General features: G+C 37.7%; 1 long non-coding RNA gene across 2 annotated transcripts; it reads left to right on the forward strand.

Annotated features, from left to right (window-relative positions):
* Positions 1 to 1,057: 1,057 nt before the first annotated feature.
* On the forward strand, positions 1,058 to 17,869 carry LOC104897891 (uncharacterized). 2 transcript variants are annotated; one of them, XR_790709.4, is made up of 3 exons: positions 1,058 to 1,460; positions 3,599 to 3,716; positions 15,837 to 17,869. It is a non-coding gene; the product is annotated as an uncharacterized LOC104897891 (long non-coding RNA). The 2 variants fall into 2 exon arrangements; XR_790710.4 differs by having other exon boundaries at positions 1,063 to 1,460; positions 15,842 to 17,869.
* The last annotated feature ends 1,826 nt before the right edge of the window (positions 17,870 to 19,695 follow it).

Here is a 19,695-nt window from a genome sequence, read left to right on the forward strand (position 1 = left end):
TGACACCACCTCCCCCAGTTTCCTTCCTTTTCCCTTGGACTTTTCGGGTAAAGAAGTTTAGAGATATGAAATAGACGTAAAAAACAAGGAGAAATATAGGATGAAAAATAAAAGAAATCGAGGGTTAAGTTGGTCACATAATTTGTACTTGCTAGTCACCGTATGAAAAGAAAAGCCAATGGCCAAAATCAGACAAGTTTCAGAAAAGTCTCTTGGTTAACGCACTTAGCTTTTCCGTTTTAGAAAAATCCTGATAAATTCAAATAAGTCAAATCGTATGCTCGCTAATAAGTTTTGTTATATAAAACTCACACGAGGAAATACATATTTTAAACACTATTTTTTTGAGTTGAGTTGAGCTGAACTGAACTTAGCTGAAGTGTTAGTTTGTAATCAAATTGTGATAGATTGTAGTTTGTACATATTGTCGCTCTTGGCAATTCTAGAAAGAAGGGCTCTACCTTCTCTATAGGATTCTCTAAGTCCCCTCCCACCGCCTCTCCCAACGCCTAGTCCTTCGTCTTTTCCACCGCTGCTCCACTTGGCTCTCTCATATTTGAAAAGTTTCATCTATCTCTCTTCGTTTGGTGGGGCGATCTAACCGCCACGAAGACAAGTTGCCCTAGTCGATTGTTCTTTATCGACTCTGACCATTGTCACCAACGTCAGCCCACCTGCCGTGATGTGGTGGCTCAGAGTCTGACCAGGTTTGTCTGACAAGACTCAACCCTAAAAACGGCGTTTCGCCGCACTTATCCAAGACCCTAGCCGCCGTGTGGTGGTTGTTGCCAAAGATGAAGCCAAATCCTTTGAGAAGATATGGTTTGCTTCTTTAGGATTTAGATCTTGTGTCATGTAGTTAGCTTCTCCTAACAACTTATTGTACTGCTTCTCAATAAAGTTAAATCTAAATTCTACTTATTTATATTTTATATTTTTTGTACTTTTATTTCCTAGTAATTTCTCCCTGAGATAGGGATTTCACTCGTTGCTGTTCCTAGTGTTATTTTACTAAGATAGGGATTTTTCTAAGACCTCCATGTACCAGTTGAAAAAACAAAAAACAATAATAGTGCCGCTCTTGGTAGTTGGCACCGAAGACAAAAGTTGTCCCTAGTCAACTTGTGAGACATTGTACCAATTTCAAAACTACTTGGTTTCTTACACAGTGCTACTCTTTGCACCGGAGTCAAAAATATTACTCCTAAGATGGAACAACACCACCACAGCTCTTTCCGCCGCCGCCGCCACCACCACCACCACCACCACCACCATGTTGTACCTGTATGTGCTTCACACAATCATTTGTTACAAAACCCCAATTCTAATTTTTGCGATCACCTAATAAAAATCATCCCACCTCCCCAAATCCCTCACTCTCTACTTCCGCTTTCTTCCCACAACATTCCAGATCACGTCTTTTCTGGGTTTCAACCACCTCCCACTCCCCACAATTGTCAGTAAGTTTTTTCTTATATAATTAATTCTCTATGTTTTTTTCCCCTTTTTTAGGTATCTAGCATAGATTTGAATGACTAAATGTGGTGTTAATTTTGTTTTGATATAATCTTTTTTGGTTGTAGAAAATCTACTTGTTAATTAAGAGATTTTGTAGTACAATAATTGATACTTACTGTTGAAATCAGATTTTGTTGGTTGAGTGTTGTGGCAAATTGGATACGAGTGATGGAATTAGTGTACGCATTATAAAAACAGGAGAAAGTGATTGGTAAACTAACCATATAATTGAAGGCAATTATAGAAAAAAATGATGATTGGCATTAACCAATTGTATAATTATATGCATCTATAGAGTCGCAAGATGTAGTAGGTAACCTAACCATTTAATTGAAGGCAATTATGGAAAGAAATGATGATTGGCTTTAATTAATTGTATAATTATGTGCATCTATAGAATCACAAGATGGGGTAAGTCACCTAACCATTTATTTGGGTGATAATGGTGGAGATAAATGATGATTCATACATGATTAGCTTAGGTTTAGTTGAATTTACGACTTAAACGAAGTGTATGCATCTCTAAAGATAGGAGATGTGATAGATTAATTATTAATGATGAGAAGTCACTAACCATTTGTTTGGATAACAACCATGGAGAGAGGTAGGGAAGGGATTCGTGAAGGGAAAGGGAGGGGTCAAGGTGAGTGAGCTTGCACTTTTTTTCCCTAAATATTTCGAACATTGAGAAGGATTTCGTTTTGTTGAGAGGAGAAGGATAACAATCATACACAGGAAGTAAGGAGAGAAAAGGAAGGAAAGGAGAAGAGTGAGCTTGCATTTTTTCCTTCTAAATCTTTTTCCACATTGAAAGGATCTGGTTATTAGCGGAAGTAAAATCAATCATTCTAATTTTCCTTTTCTTCTATATGTAGTTTGCTTAGCGTAGGGGTAGGGATAGGTATAACCGTATAAGTATACGTATAGCCGTATAGGGAGTAAGAAGGTGGCGGTGATATGAGATCGACCTACATACTAGTTGAGATCCTAAAAATATTTACTTAAATGAAAGAATACAAGGGTTCTATGGCCTCACTCATCTTAACTCCATCTAGGAGGGGTTTTTGGATTGTTTTGGTTAAACTAAATGTCAATTGCTTAATATGAGATTTTTATGTTTTACTTCACACATTAAACAAGAGTTATCTTTGAGTATGTCCAAAATCGAGAAGACTCACGTCTAAATCAAACAAATCACATAACTAATGTTTATCAATGAAATTTAGTTCGAGTTTGGATGTCAAATTCCCGAGTCATCTCAAGTACAGTTCCTCCACCACCGAGAACCCTAGTTAGATTTAGGCATGGTACACTTTTTAGTCATTGGAGAAATCAAGTACTCTCTTTCCGATCCAGGAAATAACTCTCAGAAACCTTTTATCCTTTCGGAGTTAGGTTTATCTTCGAACAGATACTAAGGTCAGGTTTCAATAATCATGTATTGGTATCTGAGCAAGTCGAGTCATGCTTGATTTCTCTGATTGGGTTAGCTTTTGCAAGATAAAGTGATATCTAAACAAAGGAAACTGAATTCTCCCTTTCCCTCCAAAGTCCTACATGCATATGTTTAAGAGTCTTGAATCCAATCACTTGTTAACAATATCATTTTAAGAAAAGAAAACGGAAGATCTTCTTTATGTCCCTTTAGCTAGTTACTTATGGGGGAAGTAAGCTTGACTCACTTGGTAAGATTCTAGAGCAGTGTTACCTAATTCCTTAATTCCCCGTGAATTGCGAATTTAAAAAAGCGAATTATAGTTGGTTTTGGTTCATTTTTGGCCCATTTTGGGTGAATTGGCGAATTCAAAAGGCGAATCAGATAGTGAATCAGGTAACATCTGTCCTAAAGGTGTGGGTTCCAAATCTTGCCAAGTGAGGATGCTTGGAATAGGGAGCTCCTTTACCTTCCTCCTGTGCTCCCAAGTTCCCGGCACGCGAATACTGGACTAAGAAATTGTAAAGGTTGAAATCTCCTAGAGTTTTCCTTGTCGTGGAAATAAAAAGAAAAAAAATTTGGGAGTGCACATTTCATACTCTTGGTCCGCTTTAACTTGAGTTTTTTGCATTAAAAAATATGAAGAAATTTGCAGGGCGATGCATTGATGAATCTGAAGACGTAGAAGATGAAGAACCAAATTTTGTTATGACAGATGAATGGAGTGAGTTCTTTGCAAAATCTGAAGCCGGTGGATAAGAAGGTAAGCCACTTCTTTTTCATTTCATCAAGAGGATTTGAACATCTAAATTTGTCACTAGTTTCAACAGAGGATAAGCAAAACTGTTGGGTTTAATTCCTGGTTGAACAAATTAAGGAATCTGATAGACAATTTTGTTTGGTGGTGCTAAGCTAAAAACAGAATTAAAACTCTTTGGTGGTCTTAAGGTCTTATTATGCTAATTTTTTTTAAAAGGCTTTTTTTTGCAAAAACTTATATTTAAAAGGTTGTTTTTGACAAATTTCCAAATTATTAAGAGATTTAGGATAGATTTAAGAGTGCTTGTGTTAATATCTATGTTAAATTAAGGAGAAAGAGAGAGATTTATTTCGTAAGTGGTCTCGTGTGGGTATATGTTTATTTTTCATATATATAAATGTCGTGTTAATTAAAGAATTGCTAAAAAGGACAAGTGATGCACTGACTTTCAAGCGGAGGAAGTATAATTTTAGGAAAAGTGACAGACACTCTACAAAATATGTCGAATAACTTAGGGGTTTATAGGAGGTTTACCTCCCAACTTTTCCTAAAATCTTCCATAATGTCATTGTGACATAAGGGTGTCATATACCTCTATTGTCCATTTGAGCTATTAAATAGAAGAATTAACATGTTGCCGAAAAAAATACAAGAGTTTAACATTACCCTAAAAAAAAGTTTCTATTAATACAAATCGGGTTATCATCTTACCCAATTTATATTACTTTATATTGCTTTTGAGTTGATAATAACAAGCCAGCCTCACATAAAACTTAGTGTTATATAATATCAGCAGACACCAGTCCATCACTTGTCTAGTTATACAGTGTGGCTGTATCGCTTGTATGGGCACACTATGGTTTGACAGCCTGCTATAGCTAACTTAATAAAGTACTCAACAGCTATATTTATTGGATTTTTTAACAAGAATAATACAAACTTTGGGCCGTTTTCTCGTAATAATACAAACTTTTGATTATTTTTTAATAATACAAACTTTACATCAAAATTCCTCCAATACGACAAATAGCGGTTGTTAACTTAGTGTAGGAGGTAAACAAGTTGACGTGACACTCTCTTGGACACATGTCTTTATTTGATTGGCTAATTTTTAAAATTTTATTTAAATTTCGGAAAAAAAACACAATTTTTACTCCCTCATCCATTCTCTTCCTCACTCCTCTGCCCCTGCCCCTGCCCCTGCCCCTGCCCCTGCCCCTGCCCCTGCCCCTGCCCCTGCCCCTGCCCCTGCCCCTACCCCTGCCCCTGCCCCTGCCCCTGCCCCTGCCCCTGCCCCTGCCTGCATAACCACTTCAGCCCGTAAGCACATCGCACACCTCCGACAACCAACCCCCACTTCTCACCCCTCCCCCACCCCAAAACCACACCGCACCCCTCCGACGACCTTCACACCCTTGTCCCCTCCCCCACCACGAAGCCATTCCGCACCCCTCCCTGAACTATTTCTCTCTCTTTCTCCTCCCCCCACCCTGAAACCACTTCGGCCCCGACGACCACCCCCACCACTGGCCCCTCCCCATCCTACGTAAGCTCGAAAGCCCGAAACCACTCCGCACCCCCACGGAGAAACGACGCAACCAGCGTGCGAAGAGAGGACATTGGAGTAGCGAACGAGGGCAGATTGAGGGAGAGAGAGGATCTATTCGTGCGTGGAAGGTGTTTGTTTTCGGGTGAAGGAGTAGGGTTTTGTGTGGTTTCGATAGGGTGGGGTTATTTTGGTTGGTGCTTCTGGCAGGGTGAGGGCAATTTTAGGTGGTGGTAGGGTTGTTTCGATTGTTGGTTGCTTCAGATGGTGGTGAGATTTTTAGATGGTGGTGGTTTTAGGTTGTGGAGTAGTGGTGGGGTTACTTTGGGTGGTGGTAGCCTGGTGGGGTGGTAGTTTAGGGTCAATGTTGGTAGTTTAGCTGGTGGCTGGAATGGTGGTTTAGGATGGAGGGGGTGGAACTGGCAATGTAGTGGTGGTTGGAGTAAGGGGTGGGGGTTTGAGTTGGTTAGGGGAGGGTAGGATAGAAATTTTTTGGGTTTTTTTTAAATTTTTTTTACCCGTTTTACAGGCTACAAGTCAACTTATCCTATTGAACGAATTTTGATGTAAAGTTTGTATTACTAAAAAATAATCAAAAGTTTGTATTATTGCGAGAAAACGACCAAAAGTTTGGATTATTTTTGTTAAAAAATCCATATTTATTTGGTTATTACTTATCTAGTCATCGCACACAAGATTTTTTTTTGGCAATAGCACACAAGATTGAAAACCCAAAATTGTTGTAACATATAACTAATGCTTAAACCCAAGTTGAATTTTAAAGTAAGTTGAAATTGAAATCAAAGCTCAAAAAACCCGAATTCGGTCTCTATGCTGGTTTGAACAACTTTTATACCGAATTATGAGCATGTGGGTTATTGTTTATTAACAATATAAAAAATACTCTAACAAGATCAAACTATTGTTCATATTGTTTAGGTAGTTATACAAAGGGAGAGTGAGGGATAGCTCAATGATTATCTTGGTTCCAACTTTCAAGAGGTTTTGTGATCAATTCTCATCCTTGTCGAAGTTTCTCCTTTAAAAAATATACGCAAGGGTCTCAGTGATGATAATCAGCAGTTCACCGAGTAGTTCAAAATGTATCAGTATCACCATCTTTTGTAACTTTCTACAAACTCCCAGAATAAAACCAAATAGTAAAATTCTAATCAGAATTCAGGATCAGGAAGGAAGAAAAATGTGACAAACGTGAATTAACCAAAATAAACTCAAACAAAAATCTCACCATCCATCGTCCAAAGTATGCAGCTTGATTCTTTTATAGCTTTGAGTTAGTATATCTAACTTATCTGTCGTTCGGACTCCTTCAATCTTCTTTTTTGGTTTTGAATGTCATACTGTGTATATAAATACGGGAGACCACCAACACCAAAACAATCTTTTTGAACAACCACATTGGCTGATCTTCCTTTAAGAGAAGCCAAGGGGAATCCATTGATGAGAAGGTCGACTGTCAGACACCTTTCCCAGATCATCAAAATCTAATGACCCTCTTTAATTGTATACCTGATGCATATAACTTGCACTTGGTATCGAGATGTTCAAACTTCAAAGAAACAGCTTTAAAAATATATGTTCATGCAAAGCTGTTTAACACAATGTTCAGTAGAATAACATTACCCTTAAACAAGGGGTTAAGGGCCAGTTACCTACCAAACAGTAGGAAATTGACAAGAGCGAGCGTACTCAACTTCTGAAAATTGTACTAAACTTAATTGGTGTACTAGTCTGCTTATTGTAGGCTACAAAAAGGGCGGGGGGAGGGGGGAAATGCCACTAATGTCAGGGTCAAGACTGATAAACCTCAGGAAGCTGAAGCCCTACACTAGCAGCTGATTTTCCAAGTGTTCTTTTCATCTCTTCAGTTCTATCCACGGCAACGTTGTAAGAGAATAGGAGCTCCTGAGAAAGGGAAAAAGATTTACAGGATCAGGATATGATATTGATATCCGTGCGCAAATTGGCATAGTCTGTGAGGAATTAAAGCTAAGCAAAAAAAAATACAGCATGGATGATGGCACAATGAGTGAAGGCACATAAAAAATTCTGTCATTGGTCCTAGAAAAATAATGAGCTAAACAAATACTCCTATATAAATTAGATTTCATCCGATGTCCATAAACTTCATAGAAACTTTTCTCCGACATCGAAACAGGATCACCTGATCATTACTAAATATTTTCATTTCAGCAATCTGATATTCAAAAGTAACAATTCACTGTGCTTTCCCAAGTAATGAATCACCAGATCGAGCCTTACCCACAGCGTTACCAAATTCACAAAATTTCCCACAAACTGTAATCCGGCAAAGGCTGAATCAATACATGCAAATCGGTGAACTTTGGGCTAATATAACTAAACTAGGTAGAGAATTTCTTATTCTCATACCGTGGAAGTGTAACGCTAATTACCCATCTAGATGGGATGTAACAGATTCTCCAGATAACTTACAAATAGCATCATCAAATTAATGAGAAAGATCCACTGATCTATTTCTTTGAACAGTGAAAACCCAACAAAGACACGATATCCTACAATAAAAGGGTGGACAGAGGAAAATTTCCACAAGTAGATAAAATTACTCGACATAAACAAACATGGAACAGACCTATGTTACTCCGACACCTTCATTTACCTCAAAAATCATGTGTCGTGTCGACACTTTGCTTGAATACTTCATTTTAAACTATAAACTTGTCTTTTTTCTACAAAATAACCTAGTCGAACACTTGGACACCCGTATCCGAGTACACTCAATCCGTGTCTAAGCAACATAGGAACAAATAAGGGGTGGTTTCAACATAAGGTGAAAATCTAATGCACATAATACAGATGTCAAGAACAAATTAATGTACCTTCTGATGATGGATACTATTAAGCAAAAAAGTGTAATCCTTAGCAAGCTTCAGTTTATTCCGGACAGAGGATGGATAAGACACTTGATCATTCTTCTTAAATTCTTCTTTGATGAAATCCGTAAAGTGGCGCTTGTAGTCCTCTTGTCCAATGTGCTTCTTCACAAATTTCAGAAGCTGCCTATAAACTTTCACAGCATGTAGAGTTTCTGATCCCATTTTTTTTTTAATTTCTTCTTCCTACCCTCCTTTCTTCTTCTACAGTGGTATCAAGTGATCAAGCCTGCTTTTGCAAAATAGGATTAACTTATATCACTATAACTATAAAAGATGCGGCGAATACTGAAAACAATCACACAAGTTTTTCATTCTTGACAGTGATCAACTCTATCACTTTTCTCTTTCATTCCATTTTTCTGAATGACTCTTACATTCTTCCTTAGCTACATAAATATACTACTGATGCTCTCATTACAGACAACAGACCAAGCCATTCCTAGGATGACAGGTGTCCTGGAATCCTTCTTGGATCAGACAAAATAACGGCTGTAATACAACACACCAATGAGCATCAGACAACAGTAATTAGCTACAGACAAAAACCATAAATATCAGTACTATAGTATTACATCAGCAGTACTAATACTTGGTGACAAAGCTAACTTAATTAGTAGCTTAATTAGTAGACAGAAGAATGTAATTGAGACCACTTTGGGCCATGGGTCTCAACACTCCCCCTCAAGATGAGAGTGAGGAGACTGATTGAAGTGTGTGAACTCCCAGCTTGACCAATAGTTGCCTATGCTGCTCAGTAGTCAAGATCTTAGTTAGAACATCAGCCACCTGCTCAGTAGTAGGAACATAGGTAGGATTAACTTGACCTTCAGCAACCTTGTCTCTAATAAAGTGACAGTCAATCTCAACATGTTTTGTTTTGTCATGATGCACTGGGTTGGCTGCAATAGCCAGTGCAGCCTGGTTGTCACAAAGAATGGGAGTAGAGCCAAGGTGTTTAATCCCTAGTTTCTTGAGTAATCCCTTAACCCACATGACTTCACAAATGGCCATAGCCATAGACCTGTATTCAGCTTCTGCTGTTGATCTAGCCACCACAGTTTGTTTTTTAGACTTCCAGGCAATAGGAGACTTTCCAAGTAGGATACAGAAGCCTACAGAAGCCTGAAGTGGATTTCCTTGTATTTGGGCATCCTGCCCAGTCACTGTCACAAAAGGCTTTAAGCTGAGCTCCAGACTTAGAAGCAAGGAGTATACCTTGATCCTGTGATCCTGCAAGGTATCTTAACACCCTTTTTGCAGCTTGAAAGTGAACAGAAGTAGGACTATGCATGAATTGGCTTAGAACATGCACAGTATAAGCAATATCTGGCCTAGTGAGAGTTAGGTAGATGAGCTTCCCAATTAATCTTTGATAGATTTCAGGATGAGGAAGAAGAGTGCCAGCATTGGATAGAAGCTTAACATGAGTATCCATGGGAAGCTTGAGTGTCCTGCAACCATTCATAGCATATTGATCTAGAAGATCCCTGATATACTTCTTCTGAGACAAGAAGATCCCCTGGTCAGTTCTATCAACTTCTATTCCCAGGAAATAGCTCAAGTTTCCCAGGTCTTTCATTTTGAATTCCTTGTGAAGAAAGCTTTTAGCTTGAGAGATAGCCTTCAGGTCATTGCCTGTTAGGATCAGATCATCAACATAGGCTAGGATTGCCACAAATGATGATTCATTAACCCTAGTGAACAATGAATAATCATTTCTTGATTGAGTGAAGCCATTCTTCATTAATACTGATCTCAACTTAGCAAACCACTGCCTTGGTGCTTGCTTTAATCCATATAGAAATTTAAGCAATCTGCACACCTTGTTTGTAGATGGTTTACTTTCATTCTTCTCTTGAGATACAACATCAAACCTGAACCCTTCTCCTTCATAGCCTGGTGGATACTTCATGTAAACAACTTCATCTAGCTCCCCATGGAGGAAGGCATTCTTCACATCCATTTGATGTGTATGCCAACCTTCCATGGCAGCTACAGCAAGAAGAGCCCTCACTGTAGTCAGCTTTGCTACAGGAGCAAAAGTTTCAGCATAGTCTATGCCATACTTTTGCCTATTTCCAAGGATTACTAGCCTAGACTTATGTCTAGTAGTGTTCCTTTGAGGATCATACTTAGTGGTGTATAGCCATTTGCAACCAATGGCAACTTTCCCAGGTGGAAGATCAGTGATCTCCCATGTGTGATTACTCTCGAGAGCTTCCAGCTCTTCATTCATAGCCACCAGCCAGTGTGAATGTTTGATAGCTTCCTTGAAGTGTCTTGGATCCTGAGTGGTGCTTACAGTGCCCATCATACAAGTGAACTGAGATGAGACTTGAGTTGTTCCAACTCTTTGAACATGATTAGCACTGATGTGATAATCTTGATGCCATACTGGTGTCTTAGAAGTCCTGCTAGACTTTCTAATAGAGAGATCTGGAGCAGTAATTGCATCTCCAATTTCTTCTTCTTCAGTTTCTTCTCTTGTTTCTTCTCTAGTTTCTTCTTGACTTTCTTCATCATTATACACATCAACAACATTGTTCTGTTCTTGTGGCTGAGTGAGGTGTACTTGAGTGAAATATGTGATAAGGGTATATAGCTTCATAAAATCTGACATCTCTGGATACAAATGATGCCCCTGTTAGCAAGTGATGAAGTCTATACCCCTTCTGAGTTTGTGAGTATCCCAAAGATACATGGTACTCCTCTTGCTTGAACTTATCTTTCTTTCTTTCAGGATTGTATGCAAATGCCAGACACCCAAATGATCTAATTTGTCTGTAGTCTGGCTTCTTTCCATGAAGAACTTCATAGGGAGTTCTACCCTTCAGAATATCACTAGGAACCCTGTTGATAATAAAAGTAGCTGTAAGAACACAATCTCCCCAGAATTGGAGAGGTAAACCAGCATGAAATCTCAGTGATCTTGCCATCTCAAGTATGTTTCTATGTTTTCTTTCAGCTCTCCCATTTTGCGGGGTCTGTCAGTGCAAGATGTTTGATGAACAATCCCCATTTCCCAAAAAACTTCTTACATTTTGTATCATCAAGCTCAAGGGCATTATCTGATCTTAGTATTTTAATTCTTTTACCAAATTGAGTTTGTATCATTACAGCAAAATTCCTGATAGCATCAAATGCATCAGACTTAAGTTTTAGAAGATGAACCCAAGTAACTCTTGAGTAATCATCAACTAGGGTAAGAAAATACCTGAATTTTCCTCTGTTACAAGGTCCCCAGGTGTCAATATGAACAAGTGCAAACTTCTCTGTTGCTCTTGAGTCACTCTTGTGGTAGGGCAGCTTTGTGAACTTAGCTAATGGACAAGCTAAGCACACATCTGTTCCAGTTCCCTTCACACCAATTTCAATCATCATCAGCTTCTTCATGGGTGTGTCCCATTCTATGATGCCACAATGTCTCTTTGCTAAGCTTAGCAACATTTCTAATAACACTAGGAACTTCTCTACAGCTACTAGCAGTCATAGCACTCTTATTACAACTGCTAATTTTTTTCATGTATGTACTACTAGTGCATTGTTCCCTAATTCTTCTCAAAGTTTTACTCACTGGTTCATCTAACATGTAATACAATCCATTTTCACCCTTTCCTACTCCTTTTACTTCTCCCGTGACTTCATCAACAACCATACAAAATGTTTTATAAAACATCACCTTATAATTTCCATCTTCACACATCTTTTGAACAGATAGCAAATTATGTTTAAACGTTGGAATGTACATCACATTGTTAAGTTTAACATTGTTTTTTAACACTATATGTCCAGTGTGTGAGATTTTGGAAGTCTCACCAGTAGGTAAATTAATCATGGCATTTTTCTTACATTCTGTGAGATCAGTGAGTATATCAGGTGTCCCAATCATATGATCTGAGGCTCCTGTATCTATGATCCATGCATCATTCTTCCCTACATCAGCAAAGTAACAAGACACCATACCTGCATAGCTTATATCCATCTCATCATCTGTGTCTCCTGCTTTAGATGGTGTAGGTAACAGCTTGAGAAGTTGTTCTTGTTGGGCAGTTATAGTGCTTCCCTGACCACTTGATGCTCCCTCATTGAGGTTAAGATGAACATTAGCAGCTACCTTCTGATCTTTATTCCTTCCCTTGTTCCATTTTTGCTGATTGTAGTTCATCTTACCTTTTCCCTTGTATTGAGACTGAGTCTGAGTCTGTCCTTGGTTCTTTCCTTTTCCTGGAAAACCAATTACAAACCAGCATTTTTCAGCACTGTGACCTGGCTTTGCACACACACTACATTGCAGGCCCTTTTGATTCATTACTCCCCCAGTTCCCTTGCTGTACATAGCTATAGAATCTGGTTCTTCCTTCACTTGACCTAGAACCTCTCTCTGAGCTTCTTCTTGTTCTATATAGCTGCATGCTATCTCTACTGTGGGAAGAGGGCTCATCATCAGCATTTGGCTCCTCTGTGGTCCATAGATCTCATCTAGACCATTCAAGAATTGAAACAGCTTTGTTTCTTCTTGTTGTTGTTGTTGTATAGCTTCTATGAACTCAGTAACTTCTGTTGTGATTGTGGTAATAGCAGGTAGAGTAGTGAGAGATTCCAGTTCTTCCCACACACTTCTCATGGAAGTATAATATTCACTCACTTGCTTTCCATCTTGTTTAGTTTCATACAAGTCTTTGTTTAGCTTGTATTTTCTAGTTCCATTAGTGAGAGCAAACCTTTGCTCCAGCTGCCTCCATATTTGACAGGCATTGCTCACAAACATAATGGATTTCTTTATAGGTTCAGACACAGACCCAAGGATCCATGAGATTATCATGTTGTTACAAGTATCCCACGCTTCAGCCTTCACTCCTGTGCCATTCTCTCTTTTAACCTGTCCTGTAACAAACCCTAGCTTCCTCTTTGATGCCAGAGCTATTTCCATGGAACGTTTCCAGGATCTATAATTTGATGAACCTTGAAGTTTTTCCACAGTCATAAAGTTATTTCCATCTGAAGGATGGAGATAAAGAGGACTGGTTGTTTCAATAGTAGTCATCTTCCCTTTTTTAGCTATTTTGAAAAACTGGTTTTAACAAAGTTTGGATTTTTTGGTGAAATGAAAGAGTTTTAGTGAATGATTTTGATTTGAGTAGCCGTAGCTCTGATACCATGAAAACAATCACACAAGTTTTTCATTCTTGACAGTGATCAACTCTATCACTTTTCTCTTTCATTCCATTTTTCTGAATGACTCTTACATTCTTCCTTAGCTACATAAATATACTACTGATGCTCTCATTACAGACAACAGACCAAGCCATTCCTAGGATGACAGGTGTCCTGGAATCCTTCTTGGATCAGACAAAATAACGGCTGTAATACAGCACACCAATGAGCATCAGACAACAGTAATTAGCTACAGACAAAAACCATAAATATCAGTACTATAGTATTACATCAGCAGTACTAATACTTGGTGACAAAGCTAACTTAATTAGTAGCTTAATTAGTAGACAGAAGAATGTAATTGAGACCACTTTGGGCCATGGGTCTCAACAAATACTATCTAGCAACTAGTTGGTAAGTCTTTGGAGTTGGTAGTAACACGTCCTGTGCATAAAACCTAGTTAAATAGATAAGAGAGAGAGCGCTTGCATGGTAGATGAATCCAAACACTTGATCAAAACTCAATTTTCGATCTCCAAGTTTGCAAAGAAACTGAACAAGGCGAAAAGCCAATAATAACGTAATAATTATCTAAAGAAAATAATCCCAAGTATTTATATTTTTCGCAAAACTCACTAGAATAAAAACCAAGAAAATTCACAGCCTACTTGGTCCGTACCGAGTAGGAACAATCCAAAGCCTAAGTCCAAAAGCTTTTGAGTCAATATATGTTTTGAAAGAAAGCCCAATTCCAAAACCCGAATAATTATTCATTATAATTAATTGAATTTCAAAATAAATCTTTTCTTAAATTATTTTTAAAAAAATAGATTTTATGATTTAAATGCATTATTCAATGATAACAATCAATTTAAATCTTTTACTTCCTCCGTTTCTAAATAAGTGCAACACTTCTTGTTTTCACGTTTGCCAATGCATTATTTTAACCATTAATATCTTCAATTAACAATAAGTAAAAATTATAAAAAGTTGATATTAAAAAAATTCACATTCAGACGAATCTAACAAGATCCCACATGACTATGTTTTTCCTAAAATGTAAATCACCAAAGCTAATTAAAGGTTAAACTGTGAATAGTAAACACTATGCAAATGTTGCACTTATTTAGAAACGGAGGAAGTATTAAATTATTTTTTAAAAAATAGATTTTATGATTTAAATGCATTATTCAATGATAACAATCAATAAAAGATAAGAGAAAACAATTGCAAAATGATAAAATCGAAATCCAGCTAAACTCAAAAAGTTGCGCCAAGCGCATGATGACTTTGCTTCATATGCAAGCCGTGCGCTAGGTGTGTGGTCCGTGCACCAGGGGCTTGCTCTTTGTGCCATGCTCGAGTCAGGCGCATAATTCGATTTTATCTGCGGCATACTCGTTTTCCGACCCCTAGTCGAATTTTTTGCTATAAATAGCTCAATATATTCCGGGAATTTGTGAAAGATTTTAATCAATTATAAAGCTTATTCAAGACTCAAAACACATTGAAAAACCTCTCCACAAACCATATTCAAACATATCAAACAAATTCAAGTACAAGAATTTTCAATATTTTCTTTGAATCTTCATTCAACTTCTTCTTTTTTCAATGCTAAAGATTGATTCCTCGAACTGCTCGTACAGTCAGACCTAGGAAACAAAGGTATAATTCTTAAGGGTTAATTCCAATTTAATTCCTTTTATACTAACAATTTCATTTTAATGATATAGGAGTTAAATTTAAAAAATATGCAATCTTGTAAATATAGTTGTACATTCTTTCTGATCACATTCCTCATAATCATTTTCATGTCTCATATATTATGCTTTTTTTATTGCAATTGTGTGATCATCAATATATTGTTTTTTTGCTAAATCAAACCCACAAATTAGTCAAATCACGCCTATAAATAATTTGGACAACCAATCTAGGAACTGTAGTACTCTTGTGATTTAACTAATTGATCACAAAAATTGGAAATTATGTGTTAAAAAAGACCTTTAATATGCTTGTCTTGTCCTACAATTATTTGAACTATGTGCATGCAATTTACTATTTGATGGAATACATAAGAAAATTTGTGCAGAACTGAAAATCTTTTCTTTTTGACTTAATTGATTTTTCCTGAAAATTAATTGTCTACTCTATGCGAACCAAAACATCACTAAAACTGTGTGGGCTGAAACATGATAATCACATGCATGCACCTAGTAGCTGGCTAGCTTACTTTGATCAATCGCAAGTGGGTTTACAACATTATTATGTTGGACTTTTGAGTTTGCAGTTCTACCGTACAGTGTTGCAAAGGTCTCAACCTAAGTCATTTTGATCGTTCAAGATTTAGTTATGACTAAGTTAAATAATGGCTTGATGTAAAAGCTTACTTTCTCCATGTAGAGACCTGCGACAAGGGGACCCTCTATCTCTCTCCTTATCTCTTTATTATGGTAGCAGATGCTTAATATAGGATGTTACTTAATAAAGTGCAGGAAAGGTGAATTCATGGGGCAAAAGCTAGTCGAAGTGTCTCGGGATCTTACACCTTCTTGCAGATGACAAAGAGGAATGTAAATAGTTGATCTTTTCAACCAGTATGAAGTAGCATCCGAATAGAAAATCAATTATGATAAGTTGGAAATTTGTTTTGACAAAGGGGTGAAGGAAGATTTGATGGTTCTTTTGAAAATGGGATAAATTGACAGACATGAGAAATATTTAGGCATTATACTGTGGTAGAGAGATCGAAAAAAGCAGTGTTCAGAGCTCTACTTGATAGAATATGGAAAAAATTACAGGGTTGAAAAGAGAAATTACTCTAGTGAGCTGGGAAAAAAGTATTATTGAAACCAGTCATTTAGGCCATTCCAACTTATTTGATGGGTATCTACAAATTTTCAGCTTCTGTTACCCATGAAATTCAGTCGACTATGGCTCAGTTGTTTTGGGGTAAAAAACGGGACCTAACCGAAAGATACATTGGAACTCAATGTGTGAATCAAAGTGTCTTGGCTGGAGGTATGGGTTTCAAAGACATATTGGTGTTGAATGATGCTCTTCGTGATTGGCAGGCGTGGCGGCTTTTTCATGGATATGACACTCTTCTTGGAAAAGTAATGAATTATCCTATAACATCTCTCTTAGAGGCCTCTCTAGGATCTTCAACAAGCTACTCATGGGATGGAGTAAGGAATATGAAGGCCCTTGTAAAAGAAGAACGATTTAGAGGGATGGTAATGGTTTAGAAATTAATATTGGGAAGGACCCTTGGTTGCGGATGAGAATGACCGTTTCATTACTACACTAAAATACGTTTCCCCCGAGTAAGTGCTTTAATTTGATTGTTGTGACAACTATGGAATGGAATGTTGATCTTATTTTATAGCATTTTCGATCAATGAGAGATCTCAAAAATTGCATTTTTTTCAATTTCGTCGAGTGAAAGAGGTCCAAAGGATGTTGTTACTTGGGCTTTTTCAAACGATGTAAACTATTCTATGAAAACTTCATATATGTTATAGCAGGCTGGCTGTAATCTTGATGAGTTCCATGAGGCTTGGGTGACGTATGGAGTTTAGAAGCATCACCAAAAGTAAAGCATTCTCATATGGCGTTTACTGGGATACTGCCAACTTGTTGCCTGCTACATGTGAGGCACCTGATTGAAGAAGCCTGATGTCCGTGGTGTACAAGCGACATGGAAACAACATATCATGCCATTTTTGGCTTCCTTCGAGTGTGTGGATTATGGCAAGAGAATGGCTGCAACAGTTTGATTGAGAACGCAAATGAAACCTCATTAAAAAGTAGTTGCAAGTTGGAAGAAGGCTAATGCAAAGTTGAAACAAAAAGCATCCTTTTTGGCATGAAGTATATGGGTTGAGCGCAATTCGAAAGTCTTCAAAGGTAAGACAACTCCAAACTCCACCATTGTAAAAAGAGTTAATAGGCTGCTTGATGAGTTTGCGCAGCACACTACACGCATATATGACCCAAAAGGGACTAGTTGTAACTCAAGTGAAAAAGTGCAAAAGGTGCCTCCGGTGGGTGTAATGAAGATAATTGCATATGCCTCTTTATCTTCAGATATGGCTGGGTAGGAATAGGAGTTGTGGGGAGGATTCACAAAGGAAGGGTACTCTTCGTAGTACTAGATGAGTTAGAGCTCGATGGCCACTTGTGATAGCAGATGGAAAGATGCTGCTTATGACGCTCTTTGGCGCAAAAATTTGGCTACAAGGATATTATACTAGAATCGGGTAGCTAGTGATCATCTCGCGACTGACCAAGGCTATGATTTATTTCTCTGATCCCGACTTTGTATTAGAAGATATTTTGTCTTTGAGTAGATCCTTTAATTCAATGTTTTGGTCTCATGTTGACAGGGATGGTAAAGCTATAGCCCATCACCTTGCTAAGCTAGTGTTTTTTGGTATGGAACAATAAATCTGGAAGTAGAAATTTTCCATATGTACTCATGCACACTTTGTCCTTTGATCAATATGCTACTTTTTTTTTTTTTTCCCTCAAATAATGTACATGATGGCATTGAAAATGGCACATTCGGAAAAGGTTTGGTTATCAATTGAAACTCTTTTCACCAATTTCAAGAGCATCTAGTACTATCAAGGAAGCGAAGGCTAGACCAGATCCCACATATAAACACAAAAACTTTCTCCACACATTTTGTCCACAGTCAAGCACAACTTGAAAACTTTCCCAAGACATAAATCGTCTCAAGTACTCTTAGCCAAACATGTTCATATGTAGAGTATCTCATCCATAACCAAGTAAGTGTTGACCCAGTGGTGATGGGGACTGGCTTTGGTAGGACGGATCCGTGTTCGAATCCCCGCAACACCCTTGGGATAGGAACGGAACCTAACCACCCCGAACTTGGCCTCGATCTGGATGTAGCCCAAAAGGTGAACCGGGTGCCAACACCAAAAAGAAAAAAGAAAGAGTATCTCATCCATAAGCTTCCTTAAATAAAAATATATACACCTGTTGAATTAAGTACTACCATCAATTTGCTTTTATTAAACAACCATATATAGGTATCGCAAAAAAGTTACAAGTTATCCTGCCTTAAGAATTTAAACATACGATAACCACACGCCATTGTAGATGGATTTAGCTATCTACATAAGTACATATAACTTTATCCCAAGATTTGACACTTATCAAACAAGACAAAAGAAACTAATTCAAACTAATGAATTGATTAAGGACTCGTGTATGAGCTGCTAACTTGTTGTGAGAGAGCTGCTGTCACGTCTGCATGTCACATTGTCATTGCACCATCTTACTGTTCCTTCACTCTAATTACACGTCCATGCATTGTATATTTGTATTGGTGCGCACTATTATGACTTTATGAGTATTTATGACGAATGGTTATTGTTGCTGTTTTATCTTCATGAAACCACGGTAACAAAAAGCACATGATTCCAAATTAAGTTCTGAGGTAGCTGGTCAATTTCCCAACACTCAGAATTCGGCACTCCATAATACTATATCATTTATGAAGCGGCGAGAATTAAATTTGTCAGTACCACACTTTTATGCAACCCATCTCCTATCTCCCAACAATGGGTTGGGGGGATTAGGGGGTAGGAGCATGGGTGGTAGGTGTTCTTTAATTTCATATGATCGAAGGTTATCTTAAAATGGAGCTGACTAGTCAGATAGATCTTTGTACCAAGAAAAACACTCCCTCCAACCCTCCTTACTGTTTTATTGGATTTTGGTTACTTGCTTAATTTAGGCGCCTGTACTTGTGGTGGGGCGTTTAATTTAGGTGCCTGACCACAGATTCGGACACTTCATTTAGGTGTCAGGGCACTTTTTTTTTAAGTCAATATAGTCTCATTTTGTGTATTAAAAGAATTATAAAATTTCATTAATATTGATAATACAATAATGTGGCCGGAAAATTAGGTGGAAAAGTTGTCGGAGTTATTGTCGCCGGAAAAATTGCCGGAGTTCTTGATGGGAGATCCTTGTTGATGAAAGAGATGTAGTGAAGAGAGTGAGGGGGAGTGGGATAATGAGTATTAAAGTATAAATACATGTATATGTATTTATACAGAGTGTTAGTAAGGAATTTCAGGGGGTTATTTAGCAAATGAGTGAAAAAATGGTAGGAAAAAATATAGTAAATGTAAGATTAAAGTGATTGTCCCTACTCTACATTGTTATTATTAGTATGAGACAATTTTGGGACGATAACTCAAAATGGAGGGAAGTTCAATAAAAAAGAGGAGAGAGTATTAATTAGTTAACTAACTTTGGGTCTTGAGTAATATATATTATGACATGTATTGTACCTTGTGGTTTATAGTTT

The sequence above is a fragment of the Beta vulgaris genome, chromosome 6 (genome assembly GCF_026745355.1).
Source record: "Beta vulgaris subsp. vulgaris cultivar EL10 chromosome 6, EL10.2, whole genome shotgun sequence".
Lineage (NCBI taxonomy): Eukaryota > Viridiplantae > Streptophyta > Magnoliopsida > Caryophyllales > Amaranthaceae > Beta > Beta vulgaris.